We start from the raw sequence: 19,501 nt of genomic DNA, 5'->3' as shown, positions 1-19,501 counted from the left end.
GTGGGGGAGGGTGATCAAAGGATCTTTGGGATTTCCTGGGGGGGAGGTTGATGAAATGGTCGTTGGGATTTCCTGGGAGGGGAGGGTGATGAAAGGGTCTTTGGGATTTCCTGAGGGGGAGCGTGATGTAAGGGTCTTTGGGATTTCCTGGGGGGGGAGGGTGATGAAAGGGTCTTTGGGATTTCCTGGGAGGGAGGGCGGAGAGTGATGAAAGGGTCTTTGGGATTTCCTGTGGGGGGAGGGTGATGAAAGGGTCTTTGGGATTTCCTGAGGGGGAGGGTGATGAAAGGGTCTTTGGGATTTCCTGGAGGGGAGAGTGATGAAAGGGTCTTTGGGATATCCTGGGGTCGGGGAGGGTGATGAAAGGGTCTTTGGAATTTCTTGGGGGGAGGGTGATGAAGGGGTCTTTGGGATTTCCTGAGGGGGGAGGGTGATGAAAGGGTTTTTGGGATTTCCTGGGGTGGGGAGGGTGATGAATATGTCTTTGGCATTTCTTGTGCGGGGGAGGGTTATGAATGGGTCTTTGGGATTTCCTGTGGGGGAGGGTGATGAAGGGGTCTTTCTGATTTCCTGGGGTGGGGGGTGGGTGTGGTTGAAAGGGTCTTTGGGATTTCCTGGGAGGGGAGGGTGAATCAAGGATCTTTGGGATTTCCTGGCGGTGAGGGTGATGAAAGGGTCCTTGGGATTTCCGGGGGGGAGAGGGTGATGAAAGGGTCTTTGGTATTTGCTGCGGGGGAGGGTGATGAAAGGGTCTTAGGGATTTCCTGGGAGTGGGGGTGGAGGGTGATCAAAGGGTCTTTGGGATTTGCTGTGGGGGGAGGGTGATGAAAGGTTCTTTGGGATTTCCTGGGGGTGGAGGTTGATGAAAGTGTCTTTGGGATTTCCTGGAGGGGGAGGGTGATGAAAGGGTCTTTGGGATTTCCTGTTGGGGAGGGTGATGAAAGGTTCTTTGGGATTTCCTGGGTGGGAGGGTGATGAAAGGGTCTTTGGGATTTCCTGGGGGGGGGTGGGTGATGAAAGGGTCTTTGAAATTTCCTGGGGTGGCGAGGGTGAAGAAAGGATCTTTGGGAGTTCCTGGGAGGGAGGGTGATGAAAGGGTCTTTGGGATTTCCTGGGGGTGTGATGAAAGTGTCTTTGGGATTTCCTGGGGTGAGGGTGATGAAAGGGTCTTTGGGATTTCCTGGGGGAGGCTGATGAAAGGGTCTTTGGAATTTCCTGGGGGTGGGGTGATGAAAGGGTCTTTGGGATTTCCTGGGGGCGAGGGTGATGAAGGGTCTTTGGGATTTCCTGGGAGGGGAGGGTGATGAAAGGATCTTTGGGATTACCTGGGGGGGAGGGTGATGAAAGGGTCTTTGGGATTTCCTGGGAGTGGGGGTGGAGGGTGATGAAAGGGTCTTTGGGATTTCCTGGGAGTGGGGGTGGAGGGTGATGAAAGGCTCTTTTGGATTTCCTTAGATGAGGGTGATGAAAGGGTCTTTGGGATTTACTGGGGAGGGGAGGGTGATGAAAGGGTCTTTGGGATTTCCTGGGGGGGGAGGGTGATGAAATGGTATTTGGGATTTCCTGGGAGGAGAGTGTGAATCAAGGATCTTTGGGATTTCCTGGCGGTGAGGGTGATGAAAGGGTCCTTGGGATTTCCGGGGGGGAGAGGGTGATGAAAGGGTCTTTGGGTTTTGCTGTGGGGGGAGGGTGATGAAAGGCTCTTTGGGATTTCCTGTGGGGAGGCAGATGAAAGGTTCTTTGGGATTTCCTGGGGGTGGAGGTTGATGAAAGCGTCTTTGGGATTTCCTGGAGGGGGAGGGTGATGAAAGGGTCTTTGGAATTTCCTGTTGGGGAGGGTGATGAAAGGTTCTTTGGGATTTCCTGGGTGGGAGGGTGATGAAAGGGTCTTTGGGATTTCCTGGGGGGGGGGGTGGGTGATGAAAGGGTCTTTGAATTTTCCTGGGGTGGGGAGGGTGAAGAAAGGATCTTTGGGAGTTCCTGGGAGGGAGGGTGATGAAAGGGTCTTTGTGATTTCCTGGGGGGGTGATGAAAGTGTCTTTGGGATTTCCTGGGGTGAGGGTGATGAAAGGGTCTTTGGGATTTCCTGGGAGGGAGGGTGATGAAAGGGTCTTTGGGATTTCCTGGGGGTGGGGTGATGAAAGGGTCTTTGGGATTTCCTGGGGGCGAGGGTGATGTAGGTTCTGTGGGATTTCCTGGGAGGGGAGGGTGATGAAAGGATCTTTGGGATTACCTGGGGGGAGGGTGATGAAAGGGTCTTTGGGATTTCCTGGGAGTGGGGGTGGAGAGTGATGAAAGGGTCTTTGGGATTTCCTGTGGGGGGAGGGTGATGAAAGGCTCTTTGGGATCTCCTGAGGGGAGGGTGATGAAAGTATCTTTGTGATTTCCTGTGGGGGCAGGGTGATGATGGGCTCTTTTGGATTTCCTGAGGGCAGGGTGATGAAAGGCTCTTTGGGAATTCCTGGGGGGAAGGTGATGAAAGGGTCTTTGGGATTTCCTGAAGTGGGGGAGGGTGATCAAAGGATCTTTGGGATTTCCTGGGGGGGAGGTTGATGAAATGGTCGTTGGGATTTCCTGGGAGGGGAGGGTGATGAAAGGGTCTTTGGGATTTCCTGAGGGGGAGCGTGATGTAAGGGTCTTTGGGATTTCCTGGGGGGGGAGGGTGATGAAAGGGTCTTTGGGATTTCCTGGGAGGGAGGGCGGAGAGTGATGAAAGGGTCTTTGGGATTTCCTGCGGGGGGAGTGTGATGAAAGGGTCTTTGGGATTTCCTGAGGGGGAGGGTGATGAAATGGTCTTTGGGATTTCCTGGAGGAGAGAGTGATGAAAGGGTCTTTGGGATATCCTGGGGTCGGGGAGGGTGATGAAAGGGTCTTTGGAATTTCTTGGGGGGAGGGTGATGAATGGGTCTTTGGGATTTCCTGAGGGGGGAGGGTGATGAAAGGGTTTTTGGGATTTCCTGGGGTGGGGAGGGTGATGAATATGTCTTTGGCATTTCTTGTGGGGGGGAGGATTATGAATGGGTCTTTGGGATTTCCTGTGGGGGAGGGTGATGAAGGGGTCTTTCTGATTTCCTGGGGTGGGGGGGGGGTGTGGTTGAAAGGGTCTTTGGGATTTCCTGGGAGGGGAGGGTGATGTAAGGGGCTTTGGGATTCCGTGGGAGGGTAGGGTGATGATAGGGTCTTTGGGATTACCTGGGAAGGGAGGGTGATGAAAGGGTCTTTGGGATTTCCTGGGGGGGAGGGTGATGAAAGGGTCTTTGGGATTTCCTGGGAGTGGGGGTGGAGGGTGATGAAAGGGTCTTTGGGATTTCCTGGGAGTGGGGGTGGAGGGTGATGAAAGGCTCTTTTGGATTTCCTTAGATGAGGGTGATGAAAGGGTCTTTGGGATTTACTGGGGAGGGGAGGGTGATGAAAGGGTCTTTGCGATTTCCTGGGGGGGGAGGGTGATGAAATGGTATTTGGGATTTCCTGGGAGGGGAGTGTGATTAAAGGATCTTTGGGATTTCCTGGGGGTGAGGGTGATGAAAGGGTCTTTGGGATTTCCTGTGGGGGGAGGGTGATGAAAGGGTCTTTGGGATTTCCTGGTGGGGAGGTTGATGAAAGGGTCTTCGGGATTTCATGGGGGGTTTTGTGGGGGGTGATGAAAGGGTCTTTGGGATTTCCTGGGAGGGAGGGCGGAGAGTGATGAAAGGGTCTTTGGGATTTCCTGTGGGGGGAGGGTGATGAAAGGCTCTTTGGGATCTCCTGAGGGGAGGGTGATGAAAGTATCTTTGTGATTTCCTGTGGGGGCAGGGTGATGATGGGCTCTTTTGGATTTCCTGAGGGCAGGGTGATGAAAGGCTCTTTGGGAATTCCTGGGGGGAAGGTGATGAAAGGGTCTTTGGGATTTCCTGAAGTGGGGGAGGGTGATCAAAGGATCTTTGGGATTTCCTGGGGGGGAGGTTGATGAAATGGTCGTTGGGATTTCCTGGGAGGGGAGGGTGATGAAAGGGTCTTTGGGATTTCCTGAGGGGGAGCGTGATGTAAGGGTCTTTGGGATTTCCTGGGGGGGGAGGGTGATGAAAGGGTCTTTGGGATTTCCTGGGAGGGAGGGCGGAGAGTGATGAAAGGGTCTTTGGGATTTCCTGTGGGGGGAGGGTGATGAAAGGGTCTTTGGGATTTCCTGAGGGGGAGGGTGATGAAAGGGTCTTTGGGATTTCCTGGAGGGGAGAGTGATGAAAGGGTCTTTGGGATATCCTGGGGTCGGGGAGGGTGATGATAGGGTCTTTGGAATTTCTTGGGGGGAGGGTGATGAATGGGTCTTTGGGATTTCCTGAGGGGGGAGGGTGATGAAAGGGTTTTTGGGATTTCCTGGGGTGGGGAGGGTGATGAATATGTCTTTGGCATTTCTTGTGGGGGGGAGGGTGATGAATGGGTCTTTGGGATTTCCTGTGGGGGAGGGTGATGAAGGGGTCTTTCTGATTTCCTGGGGTGGGGGGGGTGTGGTTGAAAGGGTCTTTGGGATTTCCTGGGAGGGGAGGGTGATGTAAGGGGCTTTGGGATTCCGTGGGAGGGTAGGGTGATGATAGGGTCTTAGGGATTACCTGGGAAGGGAGGGTGATGAAAGGGTCTTTGGGATTTCCTGGGGGGGAGGGTGATGAAAAGGTCTTTGGGATTCCCTGGGGGGGAGGGTGATGAAGGGGCTTTGGGATTTCCTGGGGGTGGAGGGTGATGAAAGGGTCTTTGGGATTTTCTGGTGGGAGTGTGATGAAAGGGTCTTTGGGCTTTCCTGGGGGGTGTGTGATGTAAGGGTCTTTGGGATTTCCTGGGAGGGGATGGTGATGTAAGGGGCTTTGGGATTCCATGGGAGGGTAGGGTGATGATAGGGACTTTGGGATTTCCTGGGTGGGATGGTGATGAAAGGGTCTTTGGGAATTCCTGAGGGGGTGGGTGATGAAAGGGTCTTTGAGATTTCCTGAGAGGGAGGGTGATTAAAGGGTCTTTGGGATTTCCTGGGCGACGAGGGAGGGTCTAAAAAGGGTCTGTGGGATTTCCTGGGGGGAGGATGATGAAGGGGTGTTTGGGATTTCCTCGGGGGTTGGGTGATGAAAGGGTCTTTGGGATTTCCTGAGGGGGAGGGTGATGAAAGGGTCTCTGGAATTTCCTGGAGGGGAGAGTGATGAAAGGGTCTTTGGGATTTGCTGGGGGTAGGGGAGAGTGATGAAAAGGTCTTTGGGATTTCCTGGGGCGAGGGTAATGAAAGGGCCTTTGAGATTTCTTGGGGGGAAGTGTGATGAGAGTGTCTTTGGGATTTCCTGGGGGTGAGGATGATGCAATTTTCTTTGAGATATCCTGGTGGGGGGGAGGGTGATGATAGGGTCTTTGGGATTTCCTGGTGGGGGAGGGTGATGAAAGGGTCTTTAGGATTTCCAGAGGTGGGGGGTGGGTGATGAAAGGATCTTTGGGATTTCCTGGGGGGGGAGGGTGATGAAATGTTCTTTGGGATTTCCCTTGAGGGGAGGGTGATGAAAGGATCTTTGGGATTTCCTGAGGGGGAGAGTGATGAAATGGTCTTTGGGATTTCCAGGGGGGGAGAGTGATGAAAGGGTGTTTGGGATTTCCTGAGGGGAAGTGTGATGTAAGGGTCTTTGGGATTTCCTGCGGGGGAGGGTGATGAAAGGGACTTTGGTATTTCCTGGGGGGGGGGAGATGGTGATATGAGGGTCTTTGGGATTTCCTGGGGGCGAGGGTGATGTAGGTTCTGTGGGATTTCCTGGGAGGGGAGGGTGATGAAAGGATCTTTGGGATTACCTGGGGGGAGGGTGATGAAAGGGTCTTTGGGATTTCCTGGGAGTGGGGGTGGAGGGTGATGAAAGGGTCTTTGTGATTTCCTGGGAGTGGGGGTGGAGGGTGATGAAAGGCTCTTTTGGATTTCCTTAGATGAGGGTGATGAAAGGGTCTTTGGGATTTACTGGGGAGGGGAGGCTGATGAAAGGGTCTTTGGGATTTCCTGGGGGGGGGGGAGGGTGATGAAATGGTATTTGGGATTTCCTGGGAGGGGAGTGTGATTAAAGGATCTTTGGGATTTCCTGGGGGTGAGGGTGATGAAAGGGTCTTTGGGATTTCCTGTGGGGGGAGGGTGATGAAAGGGTCTTTGGGATTTCCTGGTGGGGAGGTTGATGAAAGGGTCTTCGGAATTTCATGGGGGGTTTTGTGGGGGGTGATGAAAGGGTCTTTGGGATTTCCTGGGAGGGAGGGTGGAGAGTGATGAAAGGGTCTTTGGGATTTCCTGTGGGGGGAGGGTGATGAAAGGCTCTTTGGGATCTCCTGAGGGGAGGGTGATGAAAGTATCTTTGTGATTTCCTGTGGGGGCAGGGTGATGATGGGCTCTTTTCGATTTCCTGAGGGCAGGGTGATGAAAGGCTCTTTGGGAATTCCTGGGGGGAAGGTGATGAAAGGGTCTTTGGGATTTCCTGAAGTGGGGGAGGGTGATCAAAGGATCTTTGGGATTTCCTGGGGGGGAGGTTGATGAAATGGTCGTTGGGATTTCCTGGGAGGGGAGGGTGATGAAAGGGTCTTTGGGATTTCCTGAGGGGGAGCGTGATGTAAGGGTCTTTGGGATTTCCTGGGGGGGGAGGGTGATGAAAGGGTCTTTGGGATTTCCTGGGAGGGAGGGCGGAGAGTGATGAAAGGGTCTTTGGGATTTCCTGTGGGGGGAGGGTGATGAAAGGGTCTTTGGGATTTCCTGAGGGGGAGGGTGATGAAAGGGTCTTTGGGATTTCCTGGAGGGGAGAGTGATGAAAGGGTCTTTGGGATATCCTGGGGTCGGGGAGGGTGATGAAAGGGTCTTTGGAATTTCTTGGGGGGAGGGTGATGAATGGGTCTTTGGGATTTCCTGAGGGGGGAGGGTGATGAAAGGGTTTTTGGGATTTCCTGGGGTGGGGAGGGTGATGAATATGTCTTTGGCATTTCTTGTGGGGGGGAGGGTTATGAATGGGTCTTTGGGATTTCCTGTGGGGGAGGGTGATGAAGGGGTCTTTCTGATTTCCTGGGGTGGGGGGGGTGTGGTTGAAAGGGTCTTTGGGATTTCCTGGGAGGGGAGGGTGATGTAAGGGGCTTTGGGATTCCGTGGGAGGGTAGGGTGATGATAGGGTCTTTGGGATTACCTGGGAAGGGAGGGTGATGAAAGGGTCTTTGGGATTTCCTGGGGGGGAGGGTGATGAAAGGGTCTTTGGGATTTCCTGGGAGTGGGGGTGGAGGGTGATGAAAGGGTCTTTGGGATTTCCTGGGAGTGGGGGTGGAGGGTGATGAAAGGCTCTTTTGGATTTCCTTAGATGAGGGTGATGAAAGGGTCTTTGGGATTTACTGGGGAGGGGAGGGTGATGAAAGGGTCTTTGGGATTTCCTGGGGGGGGGAGGGTGATGAAATGGTATTTGGGATTTCCTGGGAGGGGAGTGTGATTAAAGGATCTTTGGGATTTCCTGGGGGTGAGGGTGATGAAAGGGTCTTTGGGATTTCCTGTGGGGGGAGGGTGATGAAAGGGTCTTTGGGATTTCCTGGTGGGGAGGTTGATGAAAGGGTCTTCGGGATTTCATGGGGGGTTTTGTGGGGGGTGATGAAAGGGTCTTTGGGATTTCCTGGGAGGGAGGGCGGAGAGTGATGAAAGGGTCTTTGGGATTTCCTGTGGGGGGAGGGTGATGAAAGGCTCTTTGGGATCTCCTGAGGGGAGGGTGATGAAAGTATCTTTGTGATTTCCTGTGGGGGCAGGGTGATGATGGGCTCTTTTGGATTTCCTGAGGGCAGGGTGATGAAAGGCTCTTTGGGAATTCCTGGGGGGAAGGTGATGAAAGGGTCTTTGGGATTTCCTGAAGTGGGGGAGGGTGATCAAAGGATCTTTGGGATTTCCTGGGGGGGAGGTTGATGAAATGGTCATTGGGATTTCCTGGGAGGGGAGGGTGATGAAAGGGTCTTTGGGATTTCCTGAGGGGGAGCGTGATGTAAGGGTCTTTGGGATTTCCTGGGGGGGGAGGGTGATGAAAGGGTCTTTGGGATTTCCTGGGAGGGAGGGCGGAGAGTGATGAAAGGGTCTTTGGGATTTCCTGTGGGGGGAGGGTGATGAAAGGGTCTTTGGGATTTCCTGAGGGGGAGGGTGATGAAAGGGTCTTTGGGATTTCCTGGAGGGGAGAGTGATGAAAGGGTCTTTGGGATATCCTGGGGTCGGGGAGGGTGATGAAAGGGTCTTTGGAATTTCTTGGGGGGAGGGTGATGAATGGGTCTTTGGGATTTCCTGAGGGGGGAGGGTGATGAAAGGGTTTTTGGGATTTCCTGGGGTGGGGAGGGTGATGAATATGTCTTTGGCATTTCTTGTGGGGGGGAGGGTGATGAATGGGTCTTTGGGATTTCCTGTGGGGGAGGGTGATGAAGGGGTCTTTCTGATTTCCTGGGGTGGGGGGGGTGTGGTTGAAAGGGTCTTTGGGATTTCCTGGGAGGGTAGGGTGATGATAGGGTCTTAGGGATTACCTGGGAAGGGAGGGTGATGAAAGGGTCTTTGGGATTTCCTGAGAGGCAGGGTGATGAAAAGGTCTTTGGGATTCCCTGGGGGGGAGGGTGATGAAGGGGCTTTGGGATTTCCTGGGGGTGGAGGGTGATGAAAGGGTCTTTGGGATTTTCTGGTGGGAGTGTGATGAAAGGGTCTTTGGGCTTTCCTGGGGGGTGTGTGATGTAAGGGTCTTTGGGATTTCCTGGGAGGGGATGGTGATGTAAGGGGCTTTGGGATTCCATGGGAGGGTAGGGTGATGATAGGGACTTTGGGATTTCCTGGGTGGGATGGTGATGAAAGGGTCTTTGGGAATTCCTGAGGGGGTGGGTGATGAAAGGGTCTTTGAGATTTCCTGAGAGGGAGGGTGATTAAAGGGTCTTTGGGATTTCCTGGGCGACGAGGGAGGGTCTAAAAAGGGTCTGTGGGATTTCCTGGGGGGAGGATGATGAAGGGGTGTTTGGGATTTCCTCGGGGGTTGGGTGATGAAAGGGTCTTTGGGATTTCCTGAGGGGGAGGGTGATGAAAGGGTCTCTGGAATTTCCTGGAGGGGAGAGTGATGAAAGGGTCTTTGGGATTTGCTGGGGGTAGGGGAGAGTGATGAAAAGGTCTTTGGGATTTCCTGGGGCGAGGGTAATGAAAGGGCCTTTGAGATTTCTTGGGGGGAAGTGTGATGAGAGTGTCTTTGGGATTTCCTGGGGGTGAGGATGATGCAATTTTCTTTGAGATATCCTGGTGGGGGGGAGGGTGATGATAGGGTCTTTGGGATTTCCTGGTGGGGGAGGGTGATGAAAGGGTCTTTAGGATTTCCAGAAGTGGGGGGAGGGTGATGAAAGGATCTTTGGGATTTCCTGGGGGGGGAGGGTGATGAAATGTTCTTTGGGATTTCCCTTGAGGGGAGGGTGATGAAAGGATCTTTGGGATTTCCTGAGGGGGAGAGTGATGAAATGGTCTTTGGGATTTCCAGGGGGGGAGAGTGATGAAAGGGTGTTTGGGATTTCCTGAGGGGAAGTGTGATGTAAGGGTCTTTGGGATTTCCTGCGGGGGAGGGTGATGAAAGGGACTTTGGTATTTCCTGGGGGGGGGGAGATGGTGATATGAGGGTCTTTGGGATTTCCTGTTGGGGAGGGTGATGAAAGGTTCTTTGGGATTTCCTGGGGTGGAGGGTGATGAAAGGGTCTTTGGGATTTCCTGGGGGGGGGGGGGGGAGGGTCATAATAGGGTCTTTGGGATTTCCTGGGGGGGGGAGGGTGATGAAAGGGTCTTTGAACTTTCCGTGGAGGGGAGGGTGAAGAAAGGATCTTTGGGAGTTCCTGGAGTGGAGGGTGATGAAATGGTCTTTGGGATTTCCTGGGAGGAGAGTGTGAATCAAGGATCTTTGGGATTTCCTGGCGGTGAGGGTGATGAAAGGGTCTTTGGTATTTGCTGGGAGGGAGGGTGATGAAAGGGTCTTAGGGATTTCCTGGGAGTGGGGGTGGAGGGTGATGAAAGGGTCTTTGGGATTTGCTGTGGGGGGAGGTTGATGAAAGTGTCTTTGGGATTTCCTGGAGGGGGAGGGTGATGAAAGGGTCTTTGGGATTTCCTGTTGGGGAGGGTGATGAAAGGTTCTTTGGGATTTCCTGGGTGGGAGGGTGATGAAAGGGTCTTTAGGATTTCCTGGGTGGGGTGGGTGATGAAAGGGTCTTTGAATTTTCCTGGGGTGGCGAGGGTGAAGAAAGGATCTTTGGGAGTTCCTGGGAGGGAGGGTGATGAAAGGGTCTTTGGGATTTGCTGTGGGGGGAGGTTGATGAAAGTGTCTTTGGGATTTCCTGGAGGGGGAGGGTGATGAAAGGGTCTTTGAATTTTCCTGGGGTGGCGAGGGTGAAGAAAGGATCTTTGGGAGTTCCTGGGAGGGAGGGTGATGAAAGGGTCTTTGGGATTTCCTGGGGGGGGTGATGAAAGTGTCTTTGGGATTTCCTGGGGTGAGGGTGATGAAAGGGTCTTTGGGATTTCCTGGGGGAGGGTGATGAAAGGGTCTTTGGAATTTCCTGTGGGTGGGGTGATGAAAGGGTCTTTGGGATTTCCTGGGGGCGAGGGTGATGAAGGGTCTTTGGGATTTCCTGGGAGGGGAGGGTGATGAAAGGATCTTTGGGATTACCTGGGGGGGAGGGTGATGAAAGGGTCTTTGGGATTTCCTGGGAGTGGGGGTAGAGGGTGATGAAAGGGTCTTTGGGATTTCCTGGGAGTGGGGGTGGAGGGTGATGAAAGGCTCTTTTGGATTTCCTTAGATGAGGGTGATGAAAGGGTCTTTGGGATTTACTGGGGAGGGGAGGGTGATGAAAGGGTCTTTGGGATTTCCTGTGGGGGGAGGGTGATGAAATGGTATTTGGGATTTCCTGGGAGGAGAGTGAGAATCAAGGATCTTTGGGATTTCCTGGCAGTGAGGGTGATGAAAGGGTCCTTGGGATTTCCGGGGGGGAGAGGGTGATGAAAGGGTCTTTGGTATTTGCTGGGGGGGAGGGTGATGAAAGGGTCTTAGGGATTTCCTGGGAGTGGGGGTGGAGGGTGATGAAATGGTCTTTGGGATTTGCTGTGGGGGGAGGGTGATGAAAGGCTCTTTGGGATTTCCTGGGGGTGGAGGTTGATGAAAGCATCTTTGGGATTTCCTGGAGGGGTAGGGTGATGAAAGTGTCTTTGGAATTTCCTGTTGGGGAGGGTGATGAAAGGTTCTTTGGGATTTCCTGGGTGGGAGGGTGATGAAAGGGTCTTTGGGATTTCCTGGGGGTGGGGGGGTGATGAAAGGGTCTTTGAATTTTCCTGGGGTGGGGAGGGTGAAGAAAGGATCTTTGGGAGTTCCTGGGAGGGAGGGTGATGAAAGGGTCTTTGGGATTTCCTGGGGGGGTGATGAAAGTGTCTTTGGGATTTCCTGGGGTGAGGGTGATGAAAGGGTCTTTGGGATTTCCTGGGAGGGAGGGTGATGAAAGGGTCTTTGGGATTTCCTGGGGGTGGGGTGATGAAAGGGTCTTTGGGATTTCCTGGGGGCGAGGGTGATGAAGGTTCTGTGGGATTTCCTGGGAGGGGAGGGTGATGAAAGGATCTTTGGGATTACCTGGGGGGGAGGGTGATGAAAGGGTCTTTGGGATTTCCTGGGAGTGGGGGTGGTGGGTGATGAAAGGCTCTTTTGGTTTTCCTTAGATGAGGGTGATGAAAGGGTCTTTGGGATTTACTGGGGAGGGGAGGGTGATGAAAGGGTCTTTGGGATTTCCTGGGGGGGGAGGGTGATGAAATGGTATTTGGGATTTCCTGGGAGGGGAGTGTGATTAAAGGATCTTTGGGATTTCCTGGGGGTGAGGGTGATGAAAGGGTCTTTGGGATTTCCTGTGGGGGCAGGGTGATGAAAGGGTCTTTGGGATTTCCTGGTGGGGAGGTTGATGAAAGGGTCTTCGGGATTTCATGGGGGGTTTTGATTCCAGGAGCGGTGCAGCTTCCCCCCTCCATGGGGGCGAGACCCCTGCTGAAAAATAGAATTCGCAATAGTGACGGCGCTGCTGCTCGGCTGACTTTGCTGCAGTTTTCCGTGGGCGCTACGCTGCCCCCTGTTGGATTGCCCCGCAGTTGCAGACCGCCCTTTGCTGCCCAGCGCGCGCGTGTCTTTTTTTCTGCGCAATGCCTCGCGAAGAAGCGCAAGGAATGGCTGCACGTGGCATGCACGCGTGCTTTCCTTTCTGCTTGCAAGGCCCGGCAACAAAAGGAGCTCTGGCTCAAAGACCGCCCGCCGTCGCCTCTTTCGCCCTAGGCTCGCCCACCCGGCGGCTACTTTGAGGTAGAGGCCGCACGCCGGGACTGACACGCGCAGCAAACGCAGTTTTACGGCCATCGCTTCTCGGCCTTTTGGCTAAGATCAAGTGTAGTATCTGTTCTTATCAGTTTAATATCTGATACGTCCCCTATCTGGGGACCAAATATTAAATTGATTTTTGGGACAGGGAGATGGAACAGGGGCTTGCCCCGTCCACTCCATGCATCCACCTGGTATTGCAGTGTTTCCAGGAGCGGTGCAGCTTCCCCCCCTCCATGGGGGCGAGACCCCTGCTGAAAAATAGAATTCGCAATAGTGACGGCGCTGCTGCTCGGCTGACTTTGCTGCAGTTTTCCGTGGGCGCTACGCTGCCCCCTGTTGGATTGCCCCGCAGTTGCAGGCCGCCCTTTGCTGCCCAGCGCGCGCGTGTCTTTTTTCCCGCGCAATGCCTCGCGCAGAAGCGCGAGGAATGGCTGCGCGTGGCATGCACGCGTGCTTTCCTTTCTGCTTGCAAGGCCCGGCAACAAAAGGAGCTCTGGCTCAAAGACCGCCCGCCGTCGCCTCTTTCGCCCTAGGCTCGCCCACCCGGCGGCTACTTTGAGGTAGAGGCCGCACGCCGGGCCTGACGCGCGCAGCAAACGCAGTTTTACGGCCATCGCTTCTCGGCCTTTTGGCTAAGATCAAGTGTAGTATCTGTTCTTATCAGTTTAATATCTGATACGTCCCCTATCTGGGGACCAAATATTAAATTGATTTTTGGGACAGGGAGATGGAACAGGGGCTTGCCCCGTCCACTCCATGCATCCACCTGGTATTGCAGTGTTTCCAGGAGCGGTGCAGCTTCCCCCCTCCATGGGGGCGAGACCCCTGCTGAAAAATAGAATTCGCAATGCTGACGGCGCTGCTGCTCGGCTGACTTTGCTGCAGTTTTCCGTGGGTGCTACGCTGCCCCCTGTTGGATTGCCCCGCAGTTGCAGGCCGCCCTTTGCTGCCCAGCGCGCGCGTGTCTTTTTTCCTGCGCAATGCCTCGCGCAGAAGCGTGAGGAATGGCTGCGCGTGGCATGCACGCGTGCTTTCCTTTCTGCTTGCAAGGCCCGGCAACAAAAGGAGCTCTGGCTCAAAGACCGCCCGCCGTCGCCTCTTTCGCCCTAGGCTCGCCCATCCGGCGGCGACTTTGAGGTAGAGGCCGCACGCCGGCCCTGACGCGCGCAGCAAACGCAGTTTTACGGCCATCGCTTCTCGGCATTTTGGCTAAGATCAAGTGTAGTATCTGTTCTTATCAGTTTAATATCTGATACGTCCCCTATCTGGGGACCAAATATTAAATTGATTTTTGGGACAGGGAGATGGAACAGGGGCTTGCCCCGTCCACTCCATGCATCCACCTGGTATTGCAGTGTTTCCAGGAGCGGTGCAGCTTCCCCCCTCCATGGGGGCGAGACCCCTGCTGAAAAATAGAATTCGCAATAGTGACGGCGCTGCTGCTCGGCTGACTTTGCTGCAGTTTTCCGTGGGCGCTACGCTGCCCCCTGTTGGATTGCCCCGCAGTTGCAGGCCGCCCTTTGCTGCCCAGCGCGCGCGTGTCTTTTTTCCTGCGCAATGCCTCGCGCAAAAGCGCGAGGAATGGCTGCGCGTGGCATGCACGCGTGCTTTCCTTTCTGCTTGCAAGGCCCGGCAACAAAAGGAGCTCTGGCTCAAAGACCGCCCGCCGTCGCCCGGTACAACGCAGCGAGCGGCTGACCGTCTTCCAGCAGCTCCCACTGCTGCTGGCGACGTCCAGGCCGGTCATCCTAGGCGGTGACTTCAACTGCATCATCGATGCGGCTGGACGATCCGGCAGTGACGACAGAAAACTGGACGCTACGTCCAGATTCCTCATAGAAACAGTTAAGGATGCCAAACTGCACGACGTCTTCAGCAAACCTGCAGACGGAGCGCAGCGCAGATACACATGGTCAAGATCGGACGGGTCTGCCCGTTCCAGGATTGACTTCCTGTTTGTGTCCCGTGCTGTCACGGTCGGATCCACCGACGTCAAGCCGGTGTTCTTCTCCGACCACTGCCTCTTACTGGCCGACTGTCACTTACAGGACGACCAGCGGGTTGGCAGAGGGACGTGGAAGCTCAATGTGACACTGCTGACCCCAGAGAACGTTGAGGAACTCAAAAGGGATTACAAAGGTTGGAGGACCGTGAAACCCCTCTTTGAGTCTCCAGTTCACTGGTGGGAAGCGATTAAGGAGAACATCAAGAGGTTCTTCATCCACAAAGGTGTTCAGAAGGCGAGAGAGAGACAGAGGGAACTGTCCCGACTCCAGAAAATTATGCAAAATCTACTCCGGTTGCAGTCAATGGGGGTCGAGGTCAAGGAGGACCTCCAAGAGGTGAAGAGCCAGCAGGCCTCGCTCTTTGCCAAGGAGGCCTCCAAGATCATCTTCCGGTCCAGAGTCCGCTCCATCGAGCAGGATGAGACGTGCTCGCGTTACTTCTTCCAAAAGGTACACAGAGAGAGCTCTGTTATCAGCAGCCTGAAGGAAGAAGATGGCTCGGTAACGTCTTCGCAGTCCGACATACTAAGGATCAGCAAATCCTTTTATGCTGGGCTGTATGACGCGAAGCCCACAGACAGCAGAGCCTCCCAGTCCTTCCTGTCATCTATCACAGAGGTCTTAGATGACAGCAGGAGGGAGGGACTGGACAAGCCGCTAACTCTGGACGAGCTGACAAAGGCCGTCGAGTCTTTCGAGGCGAGTAAAACTCCCGGGAGCGACGGCTTACCGGTCGAGTTGTACTCGGCCCTGTGGGACTGGGTCGGCCCGGACCTGCTGGAAGTATACGAGAGTATGCTCCTGGCCGGTAGCATGTCAGAATCCATGAGGAAAGGCATCATCACCCTCATTTACAAGCAGAAGGGGGAGAGGGTAGAAATCAGAAATTGGCGGCCCATCTCACTGCTTAATGTTGATTACAAGATTCTGTCCAAAGTCATAGCCAGTCGAGTCAAGTCTGCTCTGGAGCTGGTGATTCACCCCGATCAGACCTGTACTGTACCCGGCAGGAAGATCTCTGATAGCCTCGCGCTACTCAGGGATACGATCGCCTACGTACGGGACAGGAGGGTGGACACCTGCCTCATCAGTCTGGACCAGGAGAAGGCTTTTGACAGGATATCGCACACCTACATGATGGACGTGCTTTCCAAAATGGGGTTTGGGGAGGGAATCTGCAATTGGATCCAACTGCTCTACACAAACATCAGTAGCGCAGTGTCAATCAACGGGTGGGAATCTGAAAGTTTCCCGATCAAATCTGGAGTCAGACAGGGCTGTCCTCTGTCCCCGGTCTTGTTTGTTTGCTGTATTGAACCCTTTGCTGAGTCTATTAGGAAGGATGCGAGCATAAGAGGGGTGACAATCCCAGGCAGCGGAGGCACTCAGGTCAAAACCTCCCTGTACATGGATGACGTCGCCGTCTTCTGCTCGGATCCGCTGTCCGTGCGCAGACTGATGAGCATCTGCGACCAGTTCGAACTGGCCTCGGGAGCCAAAGTTAACCACGGCAAGAGCGAGGCCATGTTCTTTGGGAACTGGGCTGACCGATCCTTTGTCCCCTTCAGCGTCAGGTCAGATTACCTGAAGGTGCTGGGGATATGGTTCGGAAGTGCCGGGGCGTGCACCAAAACATGGGAGGAGCGAGTAGCCAAGGTACGACAAAAGTTGGGCATGTGGGGGCAGCGATCTCTCTCCATTGTGGGTAAGAACCTGGTCATCAGGTGCGAGGCGCTCACGTTGTTGCTCTACGTGGCGCAGGTCTGGCCCATACCCCACTCCTGCGCCGTGGCAGTCACCCGAGCCATTTTCCGCTTCGTCTGGGGATCTAAAATGGACCGGGTCCAGAGGGACACGATGTTCAAATCTCTGGACAAGGGCGGGAAAAATGTACCCAACGTGGCCCTCATCCTGATGACCACCTTCGTGTGCGGCTGCATCAAGCTATGTGTAGATCCCCAGTACGCAAACTCCAAGTGTCACTACGTGCTGAGGTTCTATCTGTCCCCGGTGTTGCGAAGGATGGGCCTGGTCACATTGCCGCGGAACGCTCCGTGCAGTTGGGCGGCGCCGTACCACCTATCCTTCGTGGAGCAGTTTCTGCGGAAAAACACCTTTGACCACCGGTCCATCAGGCAGTGGTCTGCACGGAATGTCCTCAAGGCCCTACGGGAAAAGGAAACGGTGGATCCTGTCGGATGGTTCCCCGAGCAGACCGTCAAAGTCATTTGGCGGAATGCCTCATCACCAGAACTTTCAAACAAGCACCAAGACGTAGCTTGGCTGGTGGTGAGAAGGGCCCTCCCCGTCAGATCCTTCATGCACACCCGAAGTCTCGCCCCCTCCGCACAGTGCCCCCGCGTTGGCTGTGGTGGGGAAGAGACGGTCGCCCACCTCCTCCTGGAATGTGCCTTTGCAAAGCAGGTGTGGAAAGAGATGCAGTGGTTTTTGTCAAGGTTCATCCCAAGCAGCTCTGTAACACAGGAGTCTGTGCTCTACGGGCTGTTCCCAGGGACGCACACCGAGACAAACATCAACTGCTGCTGGAGGACTATCAATTCGGTGAAAGACGCCCTTTGGTCTGCCCGAAACTTGCTGGTCTTCCAGCGCAAAGAGTTGTCCACCACCGAATGTTGCAGACTGGCACATTCCAAGGTCCAGGACTACGTGCTGAGGGACGCACTAAAGCTTGGGGCAGCCGCAGCAAAGGCTCAATGGGGAAAGACCACAGTGTAAGGATCCCCCACCAAGCTGGACTGAGGGGCTGGAACCATCGGAAGCCCCTCGAACTGTATCGTTAATATTCTCAATTGCTGTAAATGTAAAACTGTAATTGACATGACAATTGTGAAACGGAAGGGTTGGGAAGAAACTCATGACATTATTGAAAGAAACAGATCTCTTTTGCAATGTTTGTATTTTTTGGTGCTGTTTGGAAACTGTTTGGCAATGTAATTTTTACAGATTTTTATGAATAAAGTATATTTTGGGAAAAAAAAAAATCTATGTCCTAAAAGGGCAACCGCTAATTTTAAAACAGTGTCCCCTAGTTCTGGACTCACCCACAAGAGGAAACATCCTTTCCACATCCACCTTGTCAAGACTGTTCAGGATCTTATATACGTCAATCAAATCTCCCCTCACTCTTCTAAACTCCAGTGAATACAAGCCCAGTCTGTCCAACTTTTCCCCATAAGACAACTCGCTCATACCAGGTATCAATCTATTAAACCTCCTCTGAACCGCCTCCAATGCATTTACATCCTTCCTTAAATAAGAAGACCAAAACTGCACACAGTTTCTGCCAAGGGGAGAAAGAGAGAAAAAGAGGGAGAACAGACAAAGCAAGAGGGAGGAAGAAAAAAAGAGAAAGAGAGAGGACATTTGTGAAGTCAACTTTCACAAACTTATGACATCCCAAAGCACTTGACAGATAATGAAATATTTCTGAAATGGAATCACTGTTGTGATGTCGGAAAACATCAGCCAATTTGCACACAGCAAAGCCCCACAAACAACAATGTGATAATAAAATCTGCTTCAGTGATGCTGGTTGAAGAATTAATATTGGCCAAGAAACTTGGAGAACTACCCTTCAAAATAGTAATATGGGATCTTTTACCCCCACCTGAGAGGGCAAATGGGGTCTTTAACATTTCATCCAAAAGAGGATACCTCTGATAGTGTAAGCTCGAGTTCACTGCTTGCTGTAATGTCTTAAAATGTATAAGCTTAATTAGAAGTGATTATGATAGGCAATAATGCTTTAAAATATTGTTAAAGTAACTATAATATGTGTCAGCTCAGTTAAACATGGTACGAGGCTGAGATGCAAAGCATGATGAAGAATTTAAGCCAACTTGATGTTAAAAGTTTAAAAAAATGAGGAATGTAAAGGTATGTTTGAAACTAACAGATAATGAAAGACAGAGCAAATAATTAATTTACAATGAAAACAGAAAGTTTAAGTTTGCGATCTGTTGTCATTGTTTTAACCCAAGTAACAATTGTTTGTATGAAGCTCCTAGCTAAGGAATAACTATGTTGCAAGAAGATGGAGAAAAAGGGTATAAAAGAACATTTAGTGAACATGAGAAGCAGCATGAAAAACCCAGAGGAAGAAAGAAGAGAATCTTCTGTCAACAGAACACAGCAAGAGAAAGAGAGACCCTACCACAGTCACTCAGAGGGCTACCGCTGAGGTTCTGAGGGTCAGACTGTGACTATTGTTAAGTATTACTTCTTTATACTGGCTGTAAACTATTTAATAAATCTGCTATACTTATAACCAACATATACCTGTACCTAAAGGCCTGCTACCGATGACGTGTCGGGTTCGGGTTGGGTCGGCCAATCTTCCGGGTCCATCTTTCGGGCTCGGTTCGGGTCGAGTGGAGTCGGGCTCAGGTCGGGTCAGGTTCGTGTCCGCTGTGGATTGGTCGGGTTCGGGTTGGGTTCTTTTTCCTGACCTAAGCAGTCCTTTACCTGTACCCATAGTGGCTTGTTGTCATGGACAAGTCATCCTTGTTGTATTAAACTGAATCCTTAAAGCAGCAGGAAAGCTACAGTTGAGTTCTGCACTCAACTATCAGCCTGGATTATGTGCTCAAGTCTCTGGAGTGGAACTTGAACCCACAGTGTTCTGATTCAGGGCAAGCGTGCTACCCACTGATCCTGAACTTCTGTGAGACTGAAAAATTCTCAGAAACCAGTTTGAGCAAACTGGAGAAAAGTCACCTGGCAGTCAAACTGTGGAATTATAGAGTGATGGGTTCAAATACACCAAACTCATTGGAGAAGATTTAGATGTAGCAGGGTCTGCCATTAGACTTGCCCCTCCACCTTTAGCTCAAATAAATTTGCCCATAAAGTTGCTGGAAATGTGAGCTGCTAACACTGCAGTAAGAGAAACACGGCACCTAGAACCCAAATGAACAGAGCAACCAATAGGATATCTCCTGAACCAAAGAGAAAAAAATATCACTACCCTGTGTCAACTAAAACAAAATAAACATTTGAATCACGTACAAGAAATGAAAAGTGGAGGACCAAATTGTATTATTTTCCTGACGCTGACAAACAGATCATCGGGGTTGTTCTATGGAGTTGACATCCACACTGAATGCCGTGCTGGTAACCACATCCACGCTGTATGCTCGG

General features: G+C 52.7%; 3 non-coding genes across 3 annotated transcripts; all 3 read left to right on the top strand.

Annotated features, from left to right (window-relative positions):
* The first annotated feature begins 12,369 nt into the window (after positions 1–12,369).
* On the top strand, positions 12,370–12,560 carry LOC137354913 (U2 spliceosomal RNA). The gene has a single exon (XR_010970563.1). It is a non-coding gene; the product is annotated as a U2 spliceosomal RNA (small nuclear RNA).
* Positions 12,561–12,947: 387 nt separating this feature from the next.
* Positions 12,948–13,138, top strand: LOC137354910 (U2 spliceosomal RNA). Its single transcript, XR_010970561.1, has one exon. It is a non-coding gene; the product is annotated as a U2 spliceosomal RNA (small nuclear RNA).
* Positions 13,139–13,524: 386 nt separating this feature from the next.
* LOC137353920 (U2 spliceosomal RNA) lies at positions 13,525–13,715 on the top strand. Its single transcript, XR_010970070.1, has one exon. It is a non-coding gene; the product is annotated as a U2 spliceosomal RNA (small nuclear RNA).
* Positions 13,716–19,501: the final 5,786 nt, after the last annotated feature.

Source organism: Heterodontus francisci, chromosome 41 (genome assembly GCF_036365525.1).
Source record: "Heterodontus francisci isolate sHetFra1 chromosome 41, sHetFra1.hap1, whole genome shotgun sequence".
NCBI lineage: Eukaryota > Metazoa > Chordata > Chondrichthyes > Heterodontiformes > Heterodontidae > Heterodontus > Heterodontus francisci.
The sequence above is the reverse complement of the archived record's forward strand: the minus strand, read 5'-3'. Positions and strand labels throughout refer to the sequence as shown.